Source organism: Sinocyclocheilus anshuiensis, unplaced genomic scaffold (assembly GCF_001515605.1).
Source record: "Sinocyclocheilus anshuiensis isolate Anshui unplaced genomic scaffold, SAMN03320099.WGS_v1.1 scaffold1114, whole genome shotgun sequence".
NCBI classification, from domain to species: domain Eukaryota; kingdom Metazoa; phylum Chordata; class Actinopteri; order Cypriniformes; family Cyprinidae; genus Sinocyclocheilus; species Sinocyclocheilus anshuiensis.
In genome coordinates, this window is record NW_015540838.1 from 1,113,041 (window position 1) to 1,127,371 (window position 14,331).

The window sequence follows — 14,331 nt, forward strand, 5'->3', positions numbered from 1 at the left end:
AGACAATAATATCGCTTATCGCAATTACTTCTGAGGCAATATATCGCACAACAAAAGTTATCGTGACAGGCCTAATTAGTAGTAAATCTCCAGCACGTGCTTTCAGATGGAGCGGCATTTACTACACAGAGCCCTAGTTCACTGACAAGCTACACAATCGCGTTCAAAATTGGCAATGAATCGCCTGCGATGAAAATTGCATTCGATTTTTTGCCCAGCCCTACAGTGCAGTAACTGTTAAGTACACAAAGATGTAAATGATGATGTGCTGAGAGGTAGGGTGGAGTTTTGTGAATGATTAATGTAATGCTTTTCTATAGTGTTTGAAATCGTGAGTGTGTGTCTATATATATATATATATATATATATATATACATTTTAAAAATATTCCACTTTTGAAAAATATTCTACTTTTTCGATGTATATTGTATATTTTGTTTTTATATAATTATTTATTCATTTATATGGGCTAAATATTTATTACATAATGCATTATTATATTTTTACATTTTTGGACATTAGGACATTTTTTCTGTCCTCTGTGTGGATGGAAGTGCAGTTGGCTGTGTCTGAACTTGGATATTCACTCAACGTTTATTAGATCTCTTTTCTTGTGTTGTGAAGAGCTTCCAGTCCATATGTAGGCTCCATTTGGAATTTAGCCTGTCTGATTTGAGCTGCCATTCCTCTGGCAGGCCGTTCCCTACGGAGCCCTAAAAAATGTTTTTGTTGTCCGTCCAAGAATACCTGCGAAGTACCATAGGTCAGCCCTAGAAGCTTTTTGAAGCATGCAGAGTCCACTAGAGATGCATTCACACCGAACATCAACCACCCACAAGGCTGAGGCATGAAATCTTTTCATCTTCATCATTATATGCTTTAAGATGCCAAATTCAACCCGAGCCAAACACTCACACAAGCAGCAGCAAGCAGAGGTGCTGCTTAAAGTTTGATTTGCTACGAACACCAATTCCATATTTGGAAAAGCTAAATCTCCTATTTTGTTTTAGTCTGAGTTATAATGTGGTGTGTCAGTGATACAAAGAGTTCTGGGATGCTGAAATTCCCCACCCCCTTTAACCTTCTCTACAAAGGAAGGAGTCTTCCTCAAATCAAGTTATTTCATCCCTTTGGTATTTAAAAAAAGATTTCTCTGCTGATAAAACCAGCAGAGCGCCTTTCCTTTGGGAATGTGGGCACTGTTCCAGTCCTGTCTTGTGCCGATTAAAGGAGCACTTGTAGATAATCCATTCGAATAAAAATCTCTGTTACATGTGGGGGGAAACAGAGGGTTGGAAATGGGTGGGGGGTTGAAAAATTTGGATTCCTAAGTGCTTATCACCTCAGTACAACCTGCCACTCCGAAAGGATAAATATTTAATGACGGGGAAGCTGAAATAGAGCCCTAACAGACTGGGTAGAAATGGATCTGCTATTTATACGCTATACAGTTCCATAAAGCAGTGGAACGGTTAGACAGCCCAAGGTTATTAGTGTATGTGCTGTTGATTCATCCATGTGTTTGTCTTTCTGAGAATCACCTTGTATATTCAAAGAGAAGGTGGCGTTCTTTGGCGCTGGCTTGTAAAATGACTGCGGCCTGAAGTGAAGTGTTGTAAGATTATCCTAATGTTTTTCTGATTCCTTTAACAATTTGTCGATGGACAAAACTCACAGTCTTGAGTGTTTTGGACTAGTGAATATATAATCTCGTCGTGATTTTCACACTCCCAGTGGCTAGAATAGTTAATGATTATAGTTGTTGGCGTCTGCTTTTTACTGAGCTTAGATTGTCGGGTTTTTTTGTTTTGCAACCGAAGCACAAATTCACCAGGGATCTACTAAAGAAACCGTGTATACATTACATTTCCACTTGTATGAAATTAAACTAGTTGAGTCATGGAATTGTATGGAGACCATGAGGAATGTTCTGGAGAGCAGCAGTGTTTTGACAGTTGTGCGTCACTATTTCTACAGGTTAGTCAAATGTCATTGGAAGTGGAGTGGTGCAGCCGTTGGCTCTTGAGCCAAGTTGTAAAAGGATCCTCCTCACGTTGTTTATACTCGCAATGATTTGGGCCATTTTAGTGTAAACGAACAGGTTCCAAAATGCTCACCGAATGAACACAATGGATTACATTGTGGACAGAATGTTTCCATTGTGGAGATGCAACTCTCCCAGGCACTTCTGAACGGCTGGATTGGATTACCAACCCCTTTTCATGGCCGGTTTAGATAACTGCTGATCAATGGGGCTCTTAGCTTCAAATCTAATTTGTTTTTGGGCTCACTTGGTAATGCTGATCACAGATTATTCCTATATAAAATTAATCAGGTTACTGATGTATTTTTTCAGAGCGTTTGGATTCTTATACACATTAATTACTGCGATTCCACATTCATTATTGAATTTTTGATCTGCTGTTGCTGCATGTACAACATGCGATGGCTCCGCAGAGCCGTGCGTTATCTTTGCTGAACAGCTCATTAAGACGTTCCTCTTGGTAACAAAGGGTAGATCTTCATTAAATTTTTTTTTTTCAGAAGATAAGACCGAATGCAAACAAAAATGGGTGTGTTGGACTTTACTAATAATTAGCTGCGGGAAACAGTCTTTTGAATGGGATTTCCTCTCATTTTTTCTTGGTATCGAAAGTGAACTCTGATTTTAAGTCTGCTTGTCCCATAGTCCCCATGTTCTTTGTCATACTGTTAGCATGGCTAAGGGGACGCCGGGTAGAAGGGAGCCTATTTAATAGTGTGCTACGTGAGGGAAACTGGAAATCTGCGTAAAGGAGCGGCTGAAAGAAAGATCGGAAAAGGTCAGGCCACATTTCATTTCAGCCGAGCTTTTTATTAGCTCTGCCCAGTATGCAGTTTAGACGAAAATACAGTTGCTCAGCAGTCAATGGACTACTCATTTAGACTGACACATGTGTATACACTTGGATGAATGTGGCTCTGTGCTGAACATGCTTGCTCTGTTTATGAGCTTACCCATGCATTTGCAAGCTATTTTAGCTTGGACGCACACAAACCTTCCCCCCGAGGTTCATTTCTTGCCGTGCTGTGGAAGGAATTGTAAAGCTCGCTAAAGAGCACAAAGCCTGTGAATGTGTTGCCGTGATCATTGCACACTGTTAAAACCTGTAAAATGCAGTGTAATTTTCAGTGCCTTTATACTATGATTTGGCTCTCTTGGGAAATGGAAGCTCTGTGCAAAGAAGTGGCAGGAATTCCTGTTCTCTAATTTGGAAAATTGTTACAGTGTTTTTTACTTCCAGCTCTAATAAAGGCAATTTGTGGCTTTTATTTTCTCAGGATATTTAAAGGGATAGTTCAGACAAAAATGAAAACCCTGTGTGGCTGACTGTCTTCTGTGGAACAAAGAAGATATTCTGAAATGTTTTAGTGTTTTTTTTTTTTTTTATTTTAATTAAAATCAGTGGGGTCCAATCTTGTTTTGAACAGCAGTGGGTTTGTGAAAAACAAAAAAAAAAAAAATATGTATTTCTTTACCTGCATGCCATGTGACCCAACACTGTGAACATGCAAATATCTTGTTAAAGGGGTCCTATTATGCTCTTTTACAAAGAAATTAAAAAAGTGAAAACGCATAATAGGACCCCTTTAAATTATTTACATTTATAAACTTAAAATCTCAGGGGGTGCTTAAAGTAAATATTTTAAGGTCAAAGGGGTTCAGCTAACAAAAAAAGTTTGGGATTGGATGCTATCCATCAGCTCTTTACAATAACATAGTATAACCTGGTGCCTCTGTGTAATGGTTTTACTTTAAATGCACTTGCTGGACTAGAAAAGCCACATTGCATGAACTGCAGACCCCCCCACTCCCCTCGCCCACCTCCCACTGTGCTTTGTTGTAAAACACCGGGGTGTTTTAAGAGTCTGCATTGTGTGAACGTACCAAAAAGCAGTAATCTAATATATTGTGGTTGTTTTTCAGAAATGATGAAAAATCATCAGGCTTGTGTTTTCTGGAAGCCTCGCAACACTTATCAGTTAGGGATAAAGTCTCCATTTCACACATGAATGCGTTACAAGTTAATCTCCTGCCTGCCACTGTACACTGCTTTAAACACAACCCTGAACCCAGAGAGAAGCGGCAGCCTATTGTTTAGATGCCTCCCTCTGGTAAACACATTATTGTTTGTTTTTTTTCGAAACAGCTGCTCTTTTACGTCACTATATGTTTAAAATAAAAAGCAGCAAGTATGGTGTGTATATAGTTTGATAAGTGCTCTCTCTTCCTGGGAGCTGCACGGCACACTAAAACGGCAGAATGGTAATAGTTCTAGTCAATGCATGTTTTATGAGCTGTCCAGAAAGGAGAGGGAAGCTCTGATCCTGCTTGTTTCAGCAGCGTTTTCATTACCCTCCAGTCACTTCCCCTCCTGCCTGCCGCTCCAAGGCACGGAAACAATCTCAAATAATGTTTACAGTGCTGCACATTTGGACTCCATACTGCACCAGCAGTAGAGAAAGCCCTGATTTGATATTCCTCCAAACATTCGTCCTGTCTTCTTAAAGATGTCAAAGAGGACAAAGATTTGACACTGTAGGTGCTCTCGCGCAGTCTTTTTTTTTTTTTTGTCTGCTTTAACAGTATTTTGTGTGGCCAGCAGTGGAAATAGGACTAGAGAATTTATATTTATATTTGCCTTAAATGGAGAGGTGGAGTAACAAAGAGCGTGTTATTCAGACTAGAGCCTCTTAAAGACAGTCGGGCTGTGGGTTTGGAGAGGTGGCTGATGCAGAAACAAAAGCCGTTCCTAATTAGAGGGTAATACTGTCCTGTGGTATCTGGGGTGGAGGTGCTTTTGGCAGAGCAGTTACGCGTGTTTTTGAATGCCCGGCTTGTTCGCGAGCCCATCTGCCGCTGGTTGCCAGTGTTCCGAAAAAAAAAGCCACCGCCAGATAACTAAATAATTTAGTCTGGAAATGGTCTGACGCATTGACCTAATGGCATCGTCGCTGCGGCCTCATCATCTTTAACCTTATGTTCTCGAAGATGAGTTTGGAATAACGTTGCAGCGAGAATAAATGAGGTCCTGAACAATAAGCCTGAGCTGAGATCTGTCCTCCAGGCCCTGTGTTTCATGTGATGATTAGTGGGGGGGGGAGCGTGACGCAGAGCTGAGCCCCCCTCTCGGTGGGTGTCTGTCAGGACCAGTGCTTCCCTGAGACCTCCCTGCTTTCACTGTGAATGAGGCTCAGGCTGAGCTACCATGAGGCTTTTGATCAACTGACTACTTTTAGATGTCGTCTTTTAGCTACAAAATTATTTTTTTCTCGCACTGCACCATGCTAACAGTCTATGTCAGCTATTATGCCAATTGTATTTTGATTGAGGAAGGAAAAAGCCATACGGGTGTTGCTACTACACAATCTGAACCTATTGAAACAGTGAATGGGCTTTTGTAAAATGCTGCATTCGCATTGAATTCATTGCATTGTGAATCAAATCAGATCAGTCGAGGTGGGCAAGTGTAATGTTAATATCCTCGGTATCTAGGATAGATTTAGAAAGTGAGGTATGTGTTTATTTGCCATTGATTGAGTATTGATTGCATATGCTCGGGTGAAGCCAAGCCAAGCCAAGAGCACGTATGCTGCAGATCACCAGATTGACGGTTAATGCTACGTTTAGCTCTTTAAATACATCTTCCGAAAGCATATTGATCGTTTCATACGCATACCAGGGCTTGAATTTCGGCACGGGGATTGCGCATAATTCTACTGATTCCCGCAAATGTTTCAACGTGAAAGACGCTCGCGACAGATGACGGACTGTATCATTTACACGTGCTTTTGAGTCTTACAATTTTAAACATTCAAGTGCTCAATTCAGTACTTGCGTGCTCTGTGACTGTAAGACCCTTTCTGTGAGCCGCCTCGCACCCAAAGTGCATGCACGCAGAGACGCATCTGAGAATGTGCGCCTTATTGCACGTAAACGGCCAAATACATACAAAAATATGTCAAAGTGCCCGTCTTGATGAGTATTCATGTAAACAGTCGATTTATACTAAACATTGTCGGTATACAGGCTATTAAGTTAATGTAGACAGTTGAGAAACAAAACTTATGTGTAACAGTTTGATCCGTGCATGAGGTCTTAAAGAGACAGCAACCTAAATAAACCTGCTGCTGTCTGTCATTAATGTTTATTTTTACATTGAAGACTAACCAGTGTCATTTTAAAGTTAAATAGATTATTCTGTTTCTGTGGTATTTCTGTACCTGAATATTACTGTTAAACCTACCTGAAAACGTTCATTTTAGTTGTATCTTGTTATTGTATTTGTTTGTGCCATTGCTTGTCATTAATCTATTCTTATTTTATTACTGACTGTTTACTTGTCTTTTTTAGTTAAAATAAATTCAATTCAGAGTTTGAAAGTTTTTTTAAAGTGGGCCTATCTTCCTCACAATATAAATATGAATCAACAACATTATAAATTGTAAAACACAAATACATTGGGTGACGAAACATTTAGGTTGGATGATTGTAGTTTAAAAATATGTCTAAAAAAATACCCTCCCTCAAATTAAAAAATCTCCCCATAAGAGCCACCTAAAGGGGGAATTCACCCCCATTTTCCAAAACGAAATTCAGGCCCTGCGTACCCTTGTTCACTTTTTATTGAATAGGGAAGACATTATGGTTCTTTTGATATCAATAGTCAACATAAATTTTAGCCACTGGTAGGATATTTGCAAATAGTTCATGCAAAAAGTCATTGTTGTTCCAACCCTGTAATTATTGACTTTCTTCTTTGGAATACAAAAGATATTTTAAAAAATTTCCTTTTTTTTGTTCATACAATGAAAGTCAATGGGGTCCAAAAGCAATGGAACCCATTGACTTTCATTGTATGGACAAAACATTCTTAAAAATATATTTTGTGTTCTGCAGAAGAAAGTAAGTCATACAGAGTGTGAATTAGATTGTGATTCTCCTTGCTTAGCATTTTCCAGTCTTGTTCTCATCACATTTGCACTCCTCCAGTGCTGATACTCCCTCTAGAAGTGCTCGTTGGCTACACAACCAGGCTAAAAGCACAGCGACTGACTATCCAGACCCCCCCCACTCTTTCTGCCACATGGACAAACAAGTCTGGGAGCCCTCAGTGTGGTTTGCACTCTGTTTGTGTCTTACAGTGTGAAATGAAGTTACTCTCAGGCACGACGCTGATAATAGACATGAGTGCTGATGGGGAGCCGGCCCCTCTGGGAATTGTGCAGAGGGAATACACACTCGCACACAACCACTTACTCTCACATGCTCTGATTGCTTGGAGCCTAGCCTTCAGCCTCTGGTCTACTGGCTTCTCAGGGCTCAGGTTAGCCCACTGATTTCTGTATATAAATCATCACCATGTATGTTGTTACAGAGACTACGGAGATGTCCAAAATTCATTTCCAGCCAGTTTGTTTAATATGCCCTCATGAGATCTGAATATGACAGTATATAAAAGTAGATCAGGAGATGTCGATTAGACATTAAAAGGGATATTCAAATTGCCTCTTTTTTTTCTTCCTGAAACGTATAAGTGCATATTTGAAAATATTATTGATCTTATATCAAATCATGTCTCTTGAGGCTTTTTAAAGGGGTCATATGATGCGATTTCAATTTTTCCTTTCTCTTTGGAGTGTTACAAGCTCTTGGTGCATAAAGAAGATCTGTAAAGTCTCAAATCCAAAGAGATATTCTTTATAAAAGTTCAGAGTCAGCCGCACCTACCTAAAACGGCTCGTTCTAACATGCCCCCACATATCTACCTCACTATGTGGGAAGATTTGCATAACACCGCCCAGATGTTCACGCAAAGAAAGAAGGCGTAACTTTTAGTCTCACTGTAGTTTTGTTGACGCTGCAGCCATGTCGTGAAGACGCTGTGTGCTTCGTTGTGAAAGCGAAACTACTTTGTTTGGTCTTCCAAAAGAGGACGATATCCGCTTCATCATGCCTAGAGCTGATCTGTGCTGGTCGCTGAGGGAATACATCAACTTTCACCGTGGACGAAGCGGAAGTCCGTCACATGTGGTTGCCGCTCATTCATCGGATCCGCCGGGCGCACCGTTCTCGACCTCACGCTAAGCCGGGGCTTCCCCTCACGCTAGGCCGCTGTGTTTTTCGTTGTGAAAGCGAAACTAATTTGTTTGGTCTTCCAAAAGAGGACACGAATACAAATAAGTGGTATTTACAATATATATATATATATATATATATATATATTAGGGATGTAACGATTAACCGCGAGCCGGTCAAAAGGCGATTAAAATATGTGACGATTCAGATCGGTTGAGATGCCAAACAAGTGGCGATACAATTGGAGTAGGAGTTTGTGAATGTATCTCTGAGGGGAACTGAATATCTTTAGAAAAGTTTACGTGGTATTTTCTTTTCATCTTGCGTCTATGAACTATGAATGAAATATACTACATAAAACATATCTGAACGAAACCGCAGACGAGCTGAATGAGACGCAGATTCACGCTCTGACAGCAGGTGGCGCTTACAGTGTTTCCTTGGTTTCCGCTGTAAACAAAGCAGCGCTGCACTTATGAACTGTGTGTGTGTGTAAGCAGTGTAAGCATTATTATTCTAAAATGTTCATCAGATTGCCTAATACATAAATCCAAATGAATCAAAGCTCTCATTCTGCAAATGCATTTTTACCTATACAAATAAAAAAATTGCTTTGTTTTATGCAACGTTTCTAGTGCTTTTGATGCCATGGCAGGTTCTTTTTTTATAAGTCGAATAAAATCTGAGATTTTAAAAGGAGTTCTGCAGTGTTTATCTTGACCATGACCATCTGTAACTCATGGTTAAGATCTCAGAAGTCACAAAAGTCTGTTTGTTCATGAAGGCTACAATAAAAGAACCGAATACATAGATGTTAGGCTGTGTATAATGCAAGTCTTTATAGAGTTATGCTTTGAAGGAAGGCCTTTTCTCGCATTATTTCACTTAATGGAGCTGGCTTTGGTAATGCTTAAAGATCCATCAGCCTGTCAAAGCAATTTAAAACTCAATAAAAACAGTTCCCGTGTGGAGAGGGTCCTTCACCGTACTACACAACCGTATCAATAAAGTAGCCATTTATTGAGGAGCACTGAGTAATTGTTAGAAATAGTGAGTAGTGGCCATTACGATTTAGAGTAGGCTGTATTTTATTCAGTATAATCTTCTCCAGTAGGAACTGTTTCAGAATAAATGTGTGCCATCAGATAAAGATTCTGTTATTAGCGGGCTGATGGTGTGAATCTGAATTTTTAATACGGATTATATGTGCTTCTGCTCCATGATCATGTGAAACTATTGGAATTGAACTGCTGCGAGTCATAATTTCACACAATACAGAGTCAGTGTGATGCTTTCATCAGCAATAACAGAAATCTCTTTGATAACTCCCCACCAGATTTTAGTTATGTTGTTGTTGTTTTTTTGTTGTTATTGGAGTGCGGCTTTAGATGTTTGTCTGTATATTTATTTATTTATCGAGCTTTTCTATTTGGCACTCTGTCAAAATAGATTGATTTCAACAAGGCTATTTTCAGAGTAGCTCTCTTGGATGATCTTCGAACGAGACAATTGTCTGATAAATCGCAGTTGCTTGTTTTGCAGATAATGTTTTGTTTGATATGTTCCAAGGCTAATCTCGCTCGCCGAAAACAATCACATCAGACGTGTATTTCACAACTTCCTTCTGGAAAGCCATCGGTAATCCTCGCCAGTCAAACGTCTGCGTTTCATAATGCACAGATTGAAAACACTGATCAGGGATCACCGAAAATGTACACACAAGCGTGTCACTTGCTAGGTCGGTGTCATCTGCTCGTTGACTTTTTACCTATCCAATGCAATCTTCGACTATATTTGCAAATTAAGCACCTGGCAGTTCAGGTTTCTTGGGGGAAATAGCATTTGTGTTTGCCTGACCCTTTATTGGCTTTAACCTCAAATCACAGAGATGAATGCATGGCCTATTGGCGTAATAGGAGAGTGATTTAGGATGAATAAAACATGCAGCATGAAAGAGTAATGTTGAAAAAGGAGTGTGTTTTGTAATAGAGCCCTGCTGCGTGCCCATTGTGAGGTGATGTGTTAATAGTGGGAGAGCAACTGTGTGGTTGGAGGGGTGAGAAGGTCTAATTTATCCGCTGCTCTGAAGGAGAAATGTATTTTTATTTAAAACCTCCTGGCTCACACCCCTTGACTTCATTGCTGTAATGGAAATGGTAAAATAGGTGCTGTTGGCTGCGACCCCTGAAGCTTTTTTTTTTTTTCACCGGCTTTCACAAATGGCTGATTTTTCTCCCTCCCTCCCTTTTCCATTAAGACAGCTGGTATCTTTCAAAAGGTCCTGCTCTGGTGATTGATGTGTAATGGCTTCAAGCCTCACCTGCCCCACAGCGCGTTATTCATCTGTGGGTACTGTTGAGGGGAGTACTCGCCATTGCTTAATTGGTCCTGGTCACCATTCAGACGCCACATGAACCGCTGCATTGTTGCTAGTCGGTGCTGTGAACCTCACTGCAGCCGCTGCTTATCACTGGTTGCTTATGCTCCTGTTGGTATAAATAAGACGCTCTTTACATGTGAGAAGGTGTGGATTGCTGACCTTTCTGCAGTTATAAGTTATTCATCACATGCGGCGCGGTTGTACAGCGCTCGTTACGTGGAGTTGATGCAGTAAGAGTTGTCATGACACATCGTAATGTAAGTATTTTAATTGCCAAATAGTATCAAGATGCTACCACCAAATAAAAGCTTATTTTCTGGACAACTTTTCAATGTAGTTCTTGTGGTGGTGGTGTTTTTTTTTTTTCTTAAGTTGATTTTTAAAATTATTTAAAATTTTTATATATTGTTTTTATATTTATTTTGTTTTATTTTAATCGATTATTTATATAAATTGCATTATTATTATTATTATTATTTTTATTATGTTCACATTTGTTTAAATTTTTAATCAAAGTTACAGTAGTACTGTATGTACTGCTATTTAAAACTATTTTGAAATCTTGGATATACTTCTGGATATATTTTCTAATTATTCAACAATTTATTAATGAGACTGACTGACTAGTTTGTCTAGATTTTTAAAATTAATTTAACATTTTTAGCAGTGGTGCATAAAGTAGTGTGTTTACATCGTGTGTATTAGCTGTTTGCATGGTAAAACCTCAGACATTTATCCCATGTTTTTTGTTATCGTTTCACATGATATTCTCATATTTATCTTTTTTATGTTTTTACTGTAGTACTGTATGTACTGCTGTTTTGACAACTATTTTGACATCTTTTCTCATTTAACAATTTATTAATGAGATTTATTTTTTATTTATTTTTATATTTTGCTTACATCTTGTTTTTTAACCTTTTGCATGGTAAAACCTTTACCGTCTTTCTTTGGATGCTTTTTAACGTTGTGTCATGTCACTATCATATTTGTAAGTGAAAAATTGTGAAACGCACCTCGACCCCTGCATTCTGTTTGATTGTCTTGCTCTCCTGCTAGCTGTATTTGAACACCAGAATCATGAAACATGTCCGATCGGTGCCTGATGAACTCAGAACTGGCCTAATAATGCAGGGTTTCCTTCCTGATCGATTAGCCAACAAGTCATTTTAACAGCCCACTGACTAGTCAAGTTTGAAAATACGTAGTGTTGCCATAATTCAAAGTGACTCAAAGTGAAAAACACACAAAATGAAGAAAAACACTGTATATGGAAACATTTGTTTAGTGTATAAGTGTGTGTTTTTGTGTGTTCAGACTGGCGGTCAGTGCGTTAACTCGTCATAAGGTGATTAATCGGGCCTTGACGTGGCGGCGCAGCTCTGTAATCAGTCTGTAGTGTTGGAGGTTGATGAGGAGAGTAGCTGCCCCGTCAGTTGCCGTCTACTCAAGGTGACAGGCTGCCATTGACAGGACTGCTTGTCAACTGCACCAGTGTGCCTGTCATAAGCCATTTCTCTTAATTTTTATACCTGCTTTATAAACACACCTCTCACACTGACAAACAGCCCAATTCTGTCCTGCTGCTGTACTCCTGCAGGCTCGTCGCATTTCCAAATTCACTCGCTGTAGCTTTTTCGGCAGTTGTCAGGTTTAGCTGCACCAGAGGCTGTAATCTTTACTTTCCCGTTTATCTGAAGAGGGGGGGGAAGCGGCGCAAACCCTTTCAAGTGCGCTTCATTGTTACGCAGCCATTTCATGCTCTCATATTGGTGGTCTCGTTTTGACCACCTTGGTCTTACAAATATCTCACTGCAAGTTTTATTTTTAATTTTATTATTAATTCATAGTTTTGGTGGAGTTGCACCACGTTAGGGCTGCACGATTATGACAAAAATCATAATGGTCGATTATTCCTTTGAAATTGTAATTGCGATTATGCTTTCAACGATTAATTGCTGCTTTGAACGATTATGTAATTGTGGCATCCGTAATTGTAATTGCGATTAGAAATTTGATTGTGCAGCCCTACACCACGTGACATTTTACAAGTATTGTATAGTCTTGTTAAAAAGGTCAAATTATGCTGTACTTATTGACCTTGACATGAGGGGTCTGCACTGGTTCTCTCTATGATGTCATTTCCTGTTTTTATGTTGTTGTTTTTTACTGCATGTTTCTGCCTGTTGGTTGCATGTTGCCACAAAAAGAATTATTCTTTGATGTTTTTTTTTTCACTGTAGTATCAGAATGGTTCAATCACCCTGACATTGATTTTGCCTCCTCAAAAAAAAATATAAGTGATTTTTAATTGTGTGATGAATCAAATGTCATTCTGCAAAGAAAATGCATATACATACATATATATGAATAAAGTGTCACTTAATTGACCCATCTAACAATGTTTTTATTTTCTTTCTTCAGCTCTTCTGAAACACTGGGGTTGTTGGTGTGGCCAAATTTTCCCTGGATTTGATTGGTAAATTCAGAAGACTGAAGCCCAGGCTCACAGTCTACCTTTCACGGAGGCCCAGCCGTGAGAGGACAGAAGAAGGCACGTGGCGAATCATGACTGCCGACAAAGAGAAAGACAAGGAGAGGGAGCGCGACCGGGACAGGGACAGAGAACGTGAAAAGCGTGACAAAACACGTGAAAGCGAGAGCTCGCGGCCTCGGCGCAGTTGCACACTAGAGGGCGGAGCTAAGAACTATGCAGAGAGCGAACACAGTGAAGACGACGACAATGAGACACCTGGGGCCGCCACCGCCGAGGAGGCCACCAAAAAGAGCAAGAAAAAGCTGCCCAAGAGGAAGTCGCGCTATGAGCGAACGGAGAACGGCGAGATCACTTCCTTCATTACGGAGGATGATATTGTTTACAGACCTGGCGGTGAGTTTCGGTTGTACAATACTTTTGTCTGTCTGACTCGTAGTTTTCATCTCAGCTGGAGGAATTTGAGCTGGTTGTCATAAAATAAGCATGCCGTTTGGACAGCAAGTATGCATTTGGCAATATTTTGTTAGCTTTGCTGAAAATGGTGCTTCAGCGTAGCATAAACATGTCACTGCATCCACAACTTGGATGAGAAGAAATGCATTTTCATTGGCTGCTGTGCTTGACTAAATAAATTCACTGCTTCTTGATGAAAATGCAGAAGGAATCAGTGTGATGATATTTGAAACAGTCATATTTTTCACACTTAGCTTTCCAAAGCACACACAAGATTATTGTTTTTCTTTATATTTTTCAGTGAGCGGCAGAAAAAGTTAAACGGTCCACATTAGGTCTGTATTAGGCGCTGAGATTGAGCCTAGACCAGAGCAATAACCTTTTCCTGCGCTGTAAACATGGCCTCTCTTTCACCTGCTGTTTAGAAATTGGTTGTACATGAGGCTGGGGGGAAATGTCAACACTCCGTCGGAGGGCAAGGCACGGCTGCGTAGCGTAGCTGCCGTAGTCCTAAATCATCCTCACCGTGTCTTTCATTTATTTAGCAGCAAAAGAAAGGTCAAGCAGTATGCTTAGTTATTTAATGTGAAGACATCAGATTATAGCCAATGTACAGTTTCCAATCTCGACTCTTCGCCCCCTGTCTTCTGCTTAGAGATGTGTTTGCTCAGAGGGGGAAGGTGGGGAATGGCATGACGGTTGCCCCCCTCCTCCTCTTCCTCCAGCCATTGCCCCAGTGGAATCGGGTTGGAGGCATTATCTGCTGAAGTTCCTTGAAAACACAGTTGCTGAAGCTCTCTTTCAGTAATAACCCAGCAGACCCCTTCCCTGCTCTGTTTTGGAGAGTACTGCTGCGCTGTTTTAGATAAGACTGAATTGAAT

The 14,331-nt window shown here is 40.0% G+C and overlaps 1 long non-coding RNA gene across 1 annotated transcript in view; it reads left to right on the plus strand.

Annotated features, from left to right (window-relative positions):
- Nucleotides 1–13,291, plus strand: part of LOC107687413 (uncharacterized) — a 96,363-nt gene extending 83,072 nt beyond the window's left edge. The window contains exon 2 of the long non-coding RNA XR_001634131.1: nt 12,924–13,291. This is a non-coding gene — a long non-coding RNA (uncharacterized LOC107687413). The remainder of the gene's footprint in view (nt 1–12,923) is intronic.
- Nucleotides 13,292–14,331: the final 1,040 nt, after the last annotated feature.